This window comes from Lathyrus oleraceus, chromosome 7 (genome assembly GCF_024323335.1).
Source record: "Lathyrus oleraceus cultivar Zhongwan6 chromosome 7, CAAS_Psat_ZW6_1.0, whole genome shotgun sequence".
Lineage (NCBI taxonomy): Eukaryota > Viridiplantae > Streptophyta > Magnoliopsida > Fabales > Fabaceae > Lathyrus > Lathyrus oleraceus.
In genome coordinates this window covers 517,042,837-517,053,693 of record NC_066585.1, presented here as the reverse complement: position 1 = coordinate 517,053,693, position 10,857 = coordinate 517,042,837, and the positions used below count along the sequence as shown (strand labels likewise).

Below are 10,857 nucleotides of genomic sequence, written 5' to 3'. Positions count from 1 at the left end.
TTAAGATACAAAATTGTTCTCTAAAAATCTATGTATTGTTATTACCAAAACATAAAGTTAGATGCAGAACCAAATCTTATTCTTATAAAATTACCATAATTTTATTTTATTGAAATTTATAATATATCCTTCTCTTGACAATGTGTGGTCCAAATTTTTTTTCCCAATAATTGAAAAATACTATTAGTTTTTTAGATTATTTTTTTTTTCTTTTTTCTAGACTAAAGAGGATATTCATTACTAAACTAATATATAAGTGTTCACAGGGACCAAGTTACTCATTCATCTTCTTTCTCATAGTCCATCATTTGTGATATTAGTTCTAACAATGTTATCACTAGTACTTCTCCTTGCTATATGCTTAATTCTTCCTCTCCTAATCTTCTTCCGCAAACACAAAACCACTAAACATTTTCCACCTGGTCCTAAAGGCCTTCCCATAATAGGAAATCTTCACCAACTAGACCTCCTTAATATTAGTGTTCAACTTGCAGACTTTTCAAAAATATATGGTCCTATATTTTCACTTAAACTTGGTTCAAGACAAGCTATTGTAGTTTCTTCATCTGAAATTGCCAAAGAAATTTTTAAAAAAAATGACCATACGTTTTCTGACAGACCTCAATTATATAGCCAACAAAAATTATCTTATAACGGATCAGAAGTTTTATTTTCACAATACAATGAATCTTGGAGAGATATAAGAAAAATTTGTGTTATTCATATTTTTAGTTCCATACGTGTAGCATATTATTCTTCCATAAGAAACTTTGAGGTGAGGAAACTGATTAAAAAAATATCAGAAAATGCTAATTCTTCAAGTGTTACAAATATGAGTGAGGTATTGATATCTCTTGCAAGTTCTCTAATATGTAACATTGCTTTTGGAAAAACCTTTGAAAATGAAGGACCTGAGAGTAGTAGTAGGTTTCCTGAAATGTTGCATGAGTTTCAAGCTTTGCTAGCAGAAACTTTGTTGCTGATTATATTCCATTTACGGGTTGGATTGATAAAGCGAGAGGATTGCATGGTCGTCTTGATAAAATTTACAAGGAGTTTGATAAGTTTTATCAAGAGATTATTGATGAACATTTGGATCCAAATAGAGAACATGGAGATGAAGAGGTTATTGTTGATGTTTTATTGCGATTGAAGAAAGAACGTTCGCTTCCTTTTGATATCACTTTTGATCTCATCAAAGGAGTCCTCATGGTATGATTTTTTAACTCTTTTTTCTTTTTTAACATTTTTAATGAGTTTTAATTTTTAACAAGTTTTTATGTGAATTAAATATATATTTTTTATTTTAGTTTATAAATGAAATCATAATAATCACTAAACTCATACACAAATTAGAATGAGGTTCTTAACGTTCAATATCGATATTTTTATCTGTTGAATTAAGATTGTAGGTACAATAATATTTTATATATCTCATAAATAAAACAAAATTTTATTTTGAGTAGAAAATATATTAAAATAAAAGTAGAACAGATTAGATTGTGGAAGGAGTGGACATTACCGACTAGCTAAGATTCCGTAGGGACTACACATGTGAATATGTTGGACAAAAGAAAAGATTTTCTCTTTCAATTCATAGATTTTCTTAAGAAAAAGATTATTTTTTTTTAAGTTTTATTTTGCTTATTATATTATATATTTTGATAACATGCAAATATGAAAAATTGAGTTAATGTTTTTAATCATAATTTTTTTTTTTTAGGATATGCTTGTAGCTGCAACAGATACCTCATCAGCCACATTAATTTGGTTTATGCTTGCGCTAATAAAAAACCCAAGAGTAATGAAAAAGGTACAAGAAGAAATTAGGAGTGTGGGAAGAAAAAAAGATTTTATTAATGAAGATGATATTAAAAATTTTCCTTATTTAAAAGCAGCGATTAAAGAAACATTAAGAATGAATCTACCATCTCCATTGCTTGTGCAAAGAGAAGCACGTGAAAAGTGTACTTTAAGTGGATACGAAATTCCAGCCAAGACAATATTGTATGTGAATGCTTGGGCTATTCAGAGAGACCCTAATTTTTGGAAAAATCCTGACGAATTTTATCCCGAGAGATTCCTAGAGAGTTCTTTAGAAAGTTCTATAAATTTTACTGGACAAGATTTTGAACTAATACCTTTTGGAGCTGGTCGTAGAATTTGTCCTGGTATAACCATGGGAGTTGCTTTCTTGGAACTTGTTCTTGCTAATCTTCTCTATGCATTTGATTGGGGATTGCCAGACGGGTTAAAAAAGGAAGATATTGATTATGAAATGTTGCCAGGGATCACTCAACACAAGAAGAATCCTCTTTGTCTTGTTGCTAAAATTCCTATGTAATGCATCTCTTTAGAGTAACTTTGTTTGTTTATCGTTTAATATGTTATGTTTATTGGGTTTTTTGTATTGTGTTTTGTTGGTTTATCGTTTAATATGTTATGTTTATTGGGATTTTTGTATTGTGCTATCTTTAAATTTTTAAATAAAAGCATTATTTAGTTTTTATGCTTCAACCAATTTATGTTTTAGAGCATTATTGCACTATATCTATAAGCATATGATTTTACCAATTTGTATAAAAGTAGGTGTGGCAATGAAGTCGCTTGCTGTCCATTTTTATCATGTCCATGACATAAGTTAGTTTTTCCATCAACTTATCTATGTCCCAAAGAGATATCAATTTTCCTGTCTTACATCTGTCTCTACCACATATATATCTTACATATGTCTCTACCATATATAATTAGGTAACTTTTCCTAATGTTAGATTACTCCCCTGGTAGCAAGATGAGACAACTCATCAATGATGAGTTTCAACATGAGAGATATACTCAATTCAGAGAATGGTTTTTTTTTTAAATTCAAAACTCGAATTAGCTCAATTTAAAGATGAGTACTACACTCAAATGAACCTTGGGCAGGATTTCATTCCTTTTGTGAAATGGTTTGTTAACTATTTCATAAGTAAAAAACAAGAAGAAATCCTTGTTTTACAGAGACCTTGGGAAAATGTTAGAGGAGAGAAAATGGAAGCTTGTTTTCCCCCCTGAACAAACGATAAGTTTGAGTCAAAATACTGAAGCTACCCCTTAACTTAACCTTTAGTTACAAAGAGTTGAACAAAATCAAGTTACTCTTAAGGAATTAAATTTCGTCATCAGGTCTCAGAATTATACCAATGTTTATCTTGTTTGCTTAGGAGAACAAATTATCTCTATGGAAAAAGATCTATTATCCATAAAAAATCTTTTAGAAAAACAAATAGCACGTCAAGATATCATTATTGACATCATAAATAAACCTAAGGACCAGATGTCCACATCCACTATTTCGGATGTTTCTATAGTACAACCTCCTATTTCCATTGAGGGATTTAAAATGGAAATCAATGGTCAAGAATTTGTTCGTATTTTAGAACAAAAGTTAAAAGCTCTTAATATCACAGTTATGTCCTATGAAGATTATTCTGAGGATAATAACGAAAACCATATTGACCAATTATCTTATATGTTTGCTAATTTAGACATTAGTAACTTTGACATTAATAATACTAATAATATAAACCCTGTTTATTCTCCTAGGCCTATAGAAAAGTATTATTACAAACGCCCCTCACCGCAAGATTTGCTCTTTGAGGAACTTGAACCATTCCAGAATTCTTATTCAGGAAAAGCCATTTATGAATGGAGTGTTGATAGTCTTAATGACAAACAAATTATAGATACAGTCCATAGGATGATCATGTATTCTACTGTTTGCAAGTAACATGGAAATTCATATAGTTCTATAGCATCCTTTATAACCACATGACTTGTTGGCCAACTTAGAGGCCGGTGGGATCATTGTCATACCCTAAATTTTTCCCCGCCTAAAGGCATTCATTTACATTTCAAGCATTTGTATTTATCAACTTGCATCCACTCATTGACATAAATTATTCCATTTTTTTAATTTCATTTTAATGGCATTTATTTAATTTTATTAGAATTTTTTTTCTTCATTTACCATGCCATTCATATAATTGTTCTTTCCATGCATCCATTTGGCTTTGATTTGCATTTTTTAATTCAATTAATTTGGATTTTATTTGGACCTATTTGGTTTTGCTCTTTGTTGTTAGATTTTTTAACATAATTCTTTCATGGTTTGAAAATATAATTAATTAGGTTGGTTTGAGATTTTGAACTAAGTGACAAAGGATATAATTAAGTCAAGAATTAAAAAAAAGGGGATAATCTTAGTCATGATAATTTATTTGATTCTATTAATTGGATTTAAGAAAATATTTGGTCACATTTGATAAATAAATATCATTTCTTTATCTCAAAATTAAAAAAAAAAATAGTCACATTTAATTTCACTTTGTCTTCTACATCACAAATAAATAAAAAGATTTCAATAAAAATATAAATATAAGTTTTTACATTATAATAAGGTAGTTTTTACAGTAACAAACTACATTAAAAAAAGAGAATAAGTACAAAAAAAAAGTTGATCTCTCAAGGCTTGAATTGACTAGGCCATGCTACCATCTCTACACCTTAACCATAGTACACTTGTGGAGCAAAATTTTGTCTTGTACCTGCAGTAAAACAGAGCATCAAGTTAACACCATTTTAGAATAAGAGACAAAGCAAAGAGCCAAAATATGAAGAAAGCAAATACAGGCTATCACAATTTCAAATATAACAGAGGTTTATACTAGTTGATCAAAACAAACTCTCACACTTCAAAAGTAACCAACTGCATATCCAATTATGTCAATGAACATCAACTACTGCAAATCCTAATCCAAAGCATGGGAAATCAGTATAAATTGGAGTTCTTTTCTTAAAGAAAGGGGAGGTAAAAAATTAAGAAAAAACGTTTGAGATAAAGAGTTATAAAACCACCAAAGATCAGATAAGAAAAAGACTAAGAACCTTCAAACAAACTAGCAACCATCAAGAATAAAAAAATCCCAGCAGTCACACCAAAAAGCTCGTTAAAAAACCATAGCAATCGAAAAAACCTGATCCACAAAAGATAGTCTTTCATTTCAGAGGAAACAAAAGTCGTCCAAAAAGAAGTTGAAGTGGACTAAAGCAGAGAGAGAGATCCATAAACGTTTACCTTCGAGGTTGGTAAGAGAACCTCGTCGGAGTCTCAAAACTCTGTCGAGGTCGTTTTCGCCTCTGTCTTCGTGCATTACATTCTTTTCCTTACTACTTATTACTTGTCTCACTTTGAATGGAGGTCTTTTTTGTGTTTAGGTCGTTAATTGGTAATTTGTTAGGTTAGGGTTTTAGTTCTCTCTCGATTCAGAAGAATAGTTGTTTTTTTGTTATTTTAGAGGACGAATTCAAAATCTACATCAAAAATTGGTGGGGGGGTCGTGTTTAGGTGTTAGGGTTTTGAGTTGAAGAGCCGCCATAGAAGGCGGCGCCGCCGTTGGCCACCGCTATGCTCTGGTGAGAAAGGTTGGATGGAGTCTGATTTGATTTCTCTCTCTTTCCTTTTAATAACCTTTGAGAGAGAGGAACCAACTAAGCATGAGGGAGAAAGAGGAAATATTTAGTGATATGATTCTTACTGACTTTAATTCCCCTTCTTTACATTTATTTTATTTCAATATCATTTAATGCCATTATTTTCTTTTAGAATCATGTGTATTTTAAAAGTTTGTTGGAAAATGGTCTTTTTAATATCACTAAATGTTGGTTGTTTATTTACATGAGGATAACATTTATTGCTTGGTCATTTTTGCTAAGATTTCTCAGGAGAGAATACGTGTGTGACAGAAGGAAGAGATGAGGCAACTAAACTCACCTTCTATCTTGATTATCTCTTTTAATTTTAGGGTTTTGTTTGAGCCTGGAATGTTGGACTTTGTCATTTTTCCTTTTGTATATGACACTGCAAGTCCAATTCGCTCCATTGGGCTGCCACTTTGGGCTTTTCCTCTGCTATTTGCCCCCCCCCCCCCATTTGTTCTTTGAAACCCAGGTCCATTTCTTCTTTTTGTTTGTTTGATTTTGTTAAAAAAGTTAAAAATAGATTATTTTTTTATTATTAAAAAAGAAATTAATTTTGAGTTTTAAAAAAAATTTAAAAAATACATTTTCTTAGTTTATTTTAATATTTTAATTACTATTTGGATAATACATTTAGTTGTGATTTCTCTCTCTCTCTCTCTCTCTCTCTCTCTCTCTCTCTCTCTTTCTCTCTCTCTCTCTCTCTCTCTCTCTCTCTCTCTCTCTCCTCTCTCTCTCTCCTCTCTCTCTCTCTCTCTCTCTCTCTCTCTCTCTCTCTCTCTCTCTCTCTCTCTCTCTCTCTCTCTCTCTCTCTCTCTCTCTCTCTCTCTCTCTCTCTCTCTATCTCTATATATATATATATATATATATATATATATATATATATATATATATTATATATATATATATATATATATATATATATATATATATATAAATATATATATATATATATTATATATATTATATATATATATATATATATATATATATATATATATATCTATATATATATATATTATTCATCCTACGATTTAATTAATTTATCTATTTATCTATCTTTTGTTGCAAAATAAATAAATAATTATAGGTTGATATGTGATCAAATAAATAGAATAAGGAAATCTTGGTAAGATAAATTATAAATAAATAAAAACTTTCTTTTTAAAGAAAATACGAAAGAAGAGGACCATTGGAATCTAGCATTCCGGTGGGAACCCTCGAATCATCGGTCTCAAGCCTCGCATTTTGGATTAACCATTCATTCTTTTCTTTTGTTTCTTAAAACATTTAAATTAACTTATTCTTCTCTTTATTTTATTTTTAGTTTAATCCTAGTTTTTTCTTTAAAAAGAATAAAAAAGGGAGAACAAATATAGAAAATGAATAAAAATAAAGTCAACTTTTTCATTAAAATTATAATTTTGAGTTTCTTTTTTCTTAAAATACCAAATAAGATGAATATTAGTAGAAACTTATACATATTTCTTTATATCTATTTTATTTTATTTTATTTTTTTAAAGTGGATGGTTAAAAGTTCTGTTTTATTATTTCTTTTAAAATTAAAATAAATAAAAATACATAGAAATCATAATAATAAAATCACAAAAATAATTTTTTTTCTTCATTTATTATTTTATATTTTAGATTATGTTATAAAATATTTAAAAAGTTAATTTAGTAATTTTCATTATTATTATTAGATTATGTCATAAAAATCATAAAAATAAAATTTAACATTTATTTTCTTTTAATTTTAGATTATATCATGAAATATTTCAAAAAAGAGGTTTACCATTTATTTTCTTTTAATTTTAGATTATATCATAAAATTTCCAAAAAGAGAGTTCACCATTTATTTTATTTTTAATTTTAGATTATGTTATAAAAATATTTCAAAAAGAGTTTACCATTTATTTTCTTTTAATTTTAGATCATCTCGTAGAAACTCCAAAAAAAACTTACCATTTTTTTCCTTTAATTTTATATCATGTCATAAAATTCCAAAAATAATAAGTTTACAATTTATTTTATTTTAGTTTGAGATCATGTTATAAAAATCATTAAAAATTAATTTAGTTATTTTCATCATTAGTTTTAGATCATGTTATAAAAATTATTAAAAAGATTAACTTAGTTGTTTTCATCATTATTTTTAGATTGTTATAAGAAATATTAAAAAAAGTTAATTTAGTTATTTTGATTATTATTTTTAGATTGTGTTATAAGAAATTTTTATTTTTTTAAAATAGTTAATTTATTTATTTTCATTATAATTTAAAATTATGTTATAAGAAATATTAAAAAAGGGTTAATTTAGTTATATTTATGTTTAGATTATGTTAGAAAAAAATAAAATAAAATAAATTTATGTTTAATTTATTTTCTTTGGCTATTATTTTAGTTAGATTTTAAAGAGAACAAAAAGTATTTAATTGTTTTATTATCAGACTTTTTAAAAAAAAATGCATATGTCTAATATTAAGTTGATCTTATTTTTTCACTTTATTTTACTAGACATAAAAAGAATATAATTGTATTTTTCTCCAACTTTATTTCTTGTTATTTTATCTAAATGTTTGAATAACTATAGAATTATTATTTTTCCAAATAATATCGTTTTCTTTGTAGTTTTATTTATTATTGTTAAAATGTTATGAATAAATAATTAAATAAATATCTAGTAATGATGTTGACTAATTAATAGAATAAAATGCTTATGACTACTTTCTTAAACTTTGATCCTACCCCAAGTTAAACATTTTAATCTATTCGATGTGTGGTATATGTCCTCTCCTCGTCTGTTTTGGGTAAAACAATGTTTTCGTCGATTAACACAATATAGCTTTCGCTAAAATCGACCAACAAACAAATATTTTTCTACCTAGAACTACGTAAGCCTTGAGTTCTCTATTGAGGTACATAGGAGCAGGATTGCGAAATCTTGTCAGGCCCATTAATAAAAAACTTAGGTTTAGTCCCCTTCTTTGCAAAAATCCAAAAACATTCTTCTCTCTTCTATTCTTTCTTTCCCACCTAATAACTCGAGAAGCCTGACATTTCTAAGCTAACACTAACATGCATAATTAACCTAATGGTTCCCGTTGAGTACAATGGACGTGAGGGGTGCTAATACCTTCCCCTTGCGTAATCGACTCCTGAACCCTGACATTGGTTGCGATGACTGTATCTTATCCTTTCTTTTAGAGGTTTTATTGATATTTCCCCTTTCCCTACTTGGGAATAAATAAAGTTCGGTGGCGACTCTGTTCAGTCCATCATGCGAGTGTGCGATTGTGCCTCGCTTAAGTCGTGTTCTCATTTTTCGAGGTGCGATAATCATTACCTCACCGAATCTCAGAAATTAGAAATTCTTAATCATAAGAAAATCATTAAGATCGAGCCAGGAACTAGTAGAAGCACTACTTTGGCTATGACTACCACGGGAGAAGAAGATGTAGTGTATACTCTGTGTCTCTCCATCTTACAACATTTTGTAGGAACCAATGTCCCTATTGGAGAAAAAATCCAGACACTTCTCCAAAACCTTAGGTGTCCTTCTCTTACCCACTTTAGATGGTATAAGAATATTTTTCTTTCAAGAATTTATCAATTAAACAATCCCAATTTTTTACATTGGAAAGCAAAATTTATTGATGGATTGCCTCATTTCTTTTCTGAAAAGGGTAGACAATCTTTAAGACAGAAAAATGATGGGATAAAGATAAATTATTTTGACCTTACTTATGGTCATATAATTAGCACTGGTGTTAATGAAGGATTAACTTTATAATGACATAAAGCTTAGAAATCAACTTAAAAAGCAAAAGCTTTCGGAGAAACACCAACTTGGTGAATTTTGCGAACAATTTGCTTTTGATCTTGGAAAATCTCCAGATAATAATAAGAAGAAAAAAGGAAACATTTTCCGCAATAAACCTTATAAGGATAAGTCAAAAAATTCTTATAAAAATTCTTATAAGAATAAGAAAAAGGGTCACTACAATAAAGGTAGACCTAAAGAAAAATCTTTTGACCCTAAAGGTAAAAGAAAAGCCAAAAAGCTTGAAATAACGTGTCATAAATGTGGCGAATATGGTCATTATGCCAACCAATGTTGGACTAAAAAAGCGCTTAATGAGATAGAAGATGAACAATTGCGTTCTCAATTAGAAAAAGTTTTACTTCTCAATTCTGATTCTGAAAATTATTCTTCAGAAGAGGATATTAATATGATTTATGAATCCTCTACTGAATGCTCTTCTGAATATTCTGACAGTAATGATTGTCAATGTAATCAATTAGATTACTGGAAATCAATTGTTGATATGAATGGGTTCAATGTTTTAACCTCAGAACAAGACGAAACTATAAAAGCTATAGAATCTATTTCTAATAAAGAACTAAAAATAAAAATGCTTGAGGTCTTAATACAAGAAATCTCTAAAAAAGATTTTCCTGTTATTATAGAAGCACCTTACCAATTAAGTGAGGTTTTGTCTAGATTTCGACAGTCTAACATCCGTGAAACTCCTGTTTCTATTATGGATTTAAATAGAGAAATAAATCTCTTAAAGAATGACATATCTCAGATTAAAAGAGAAAACTATGGTTTATCTCAGAGACTCACTCTGTTAGAATCTAGTAATTCCAAGGTTGAAGAGATATCTTCAACTAGTAATCATTCACATAGTATTGAATTCCTTTCTCTCATTGATAGAGTGACCTCTCAAAAATGGTTTGTTAGAATAACTTTAGTTATTAATAGAAATTTTATATTATAAAATGAAGTTGCCCTTATTGATAGTGGCGTTGATTTAAACTGCCTTCAAGAAGGAATTATTTCCACTAAATACATTGATAAAACCACATAATCTCTTACCCAAGCTGGAAAAGATAAACTCACGGTTAATTATAAGTTGTCTAATGATTATATTTGTAATAAAGATATTTGTTTACCTACTCATTTTATTCTTGTAAAAAATTTAACTCATAGAATCATATTAGGAACTCCCTTTCTGCATAAAATTATGCCTCTAATTAATGTTGATCAGAAGGGAATTACCTCCATTATCAATAACCAAAGAATTACTTTTGACTTTATTACTGATCCTCATACTAGGATGATTAATGAAGTTAAAGATATTCTTCTTAAAAAAGAAAAACAAATTTGTTTTCTTAAAGAAGAAGTAGATTTATTAAACATTACTTCTCAACTTAAGAAACCTGAAATTCAAAATCAAATTAAATTAATTAATCAACAGTTTAGAGATGAAATCTGCAATGATTTACCTAAAGCCTTTTGGGATAGAAAGAAACATGTTATTTCTTTACCTTGA

At 28.5% G+C, this 10,857-nt stretch overlaps 1 long non-coding RNA gene and 1 pseudogene across 1 annotated transcript; one reads left to right on the top strand and one right to left on the bottom strand.

Moving 5' to 3' along the window:
• The first annotated feature begins 268 nt into the window (after positions 1-268).
• LOC127100977 (cytochrome P450 83B1-like) lies at positions 269-2,517 on the top strand (annotated as a pseudogene).
• A 1,868-nt stretch (positions 2,518-4,385) lies between these two features.
• Positions 4,386-5,556, bottom strand: LOC127100979 (uncharacterized). Its single transcript, XR_007794553.1, has 2 exons — positions 5,117-5,556; positions 4,386-4,586 (listed from the first exon to the last, which is right to left on the bottom strand). It is a non-coding gene; the product is annotated as an uncharacterized LOC127100979 (long non-coding RNA).
• Between the last annotated feature and the right edge of the window lie 5,301 nt (positions 5,557-10,857).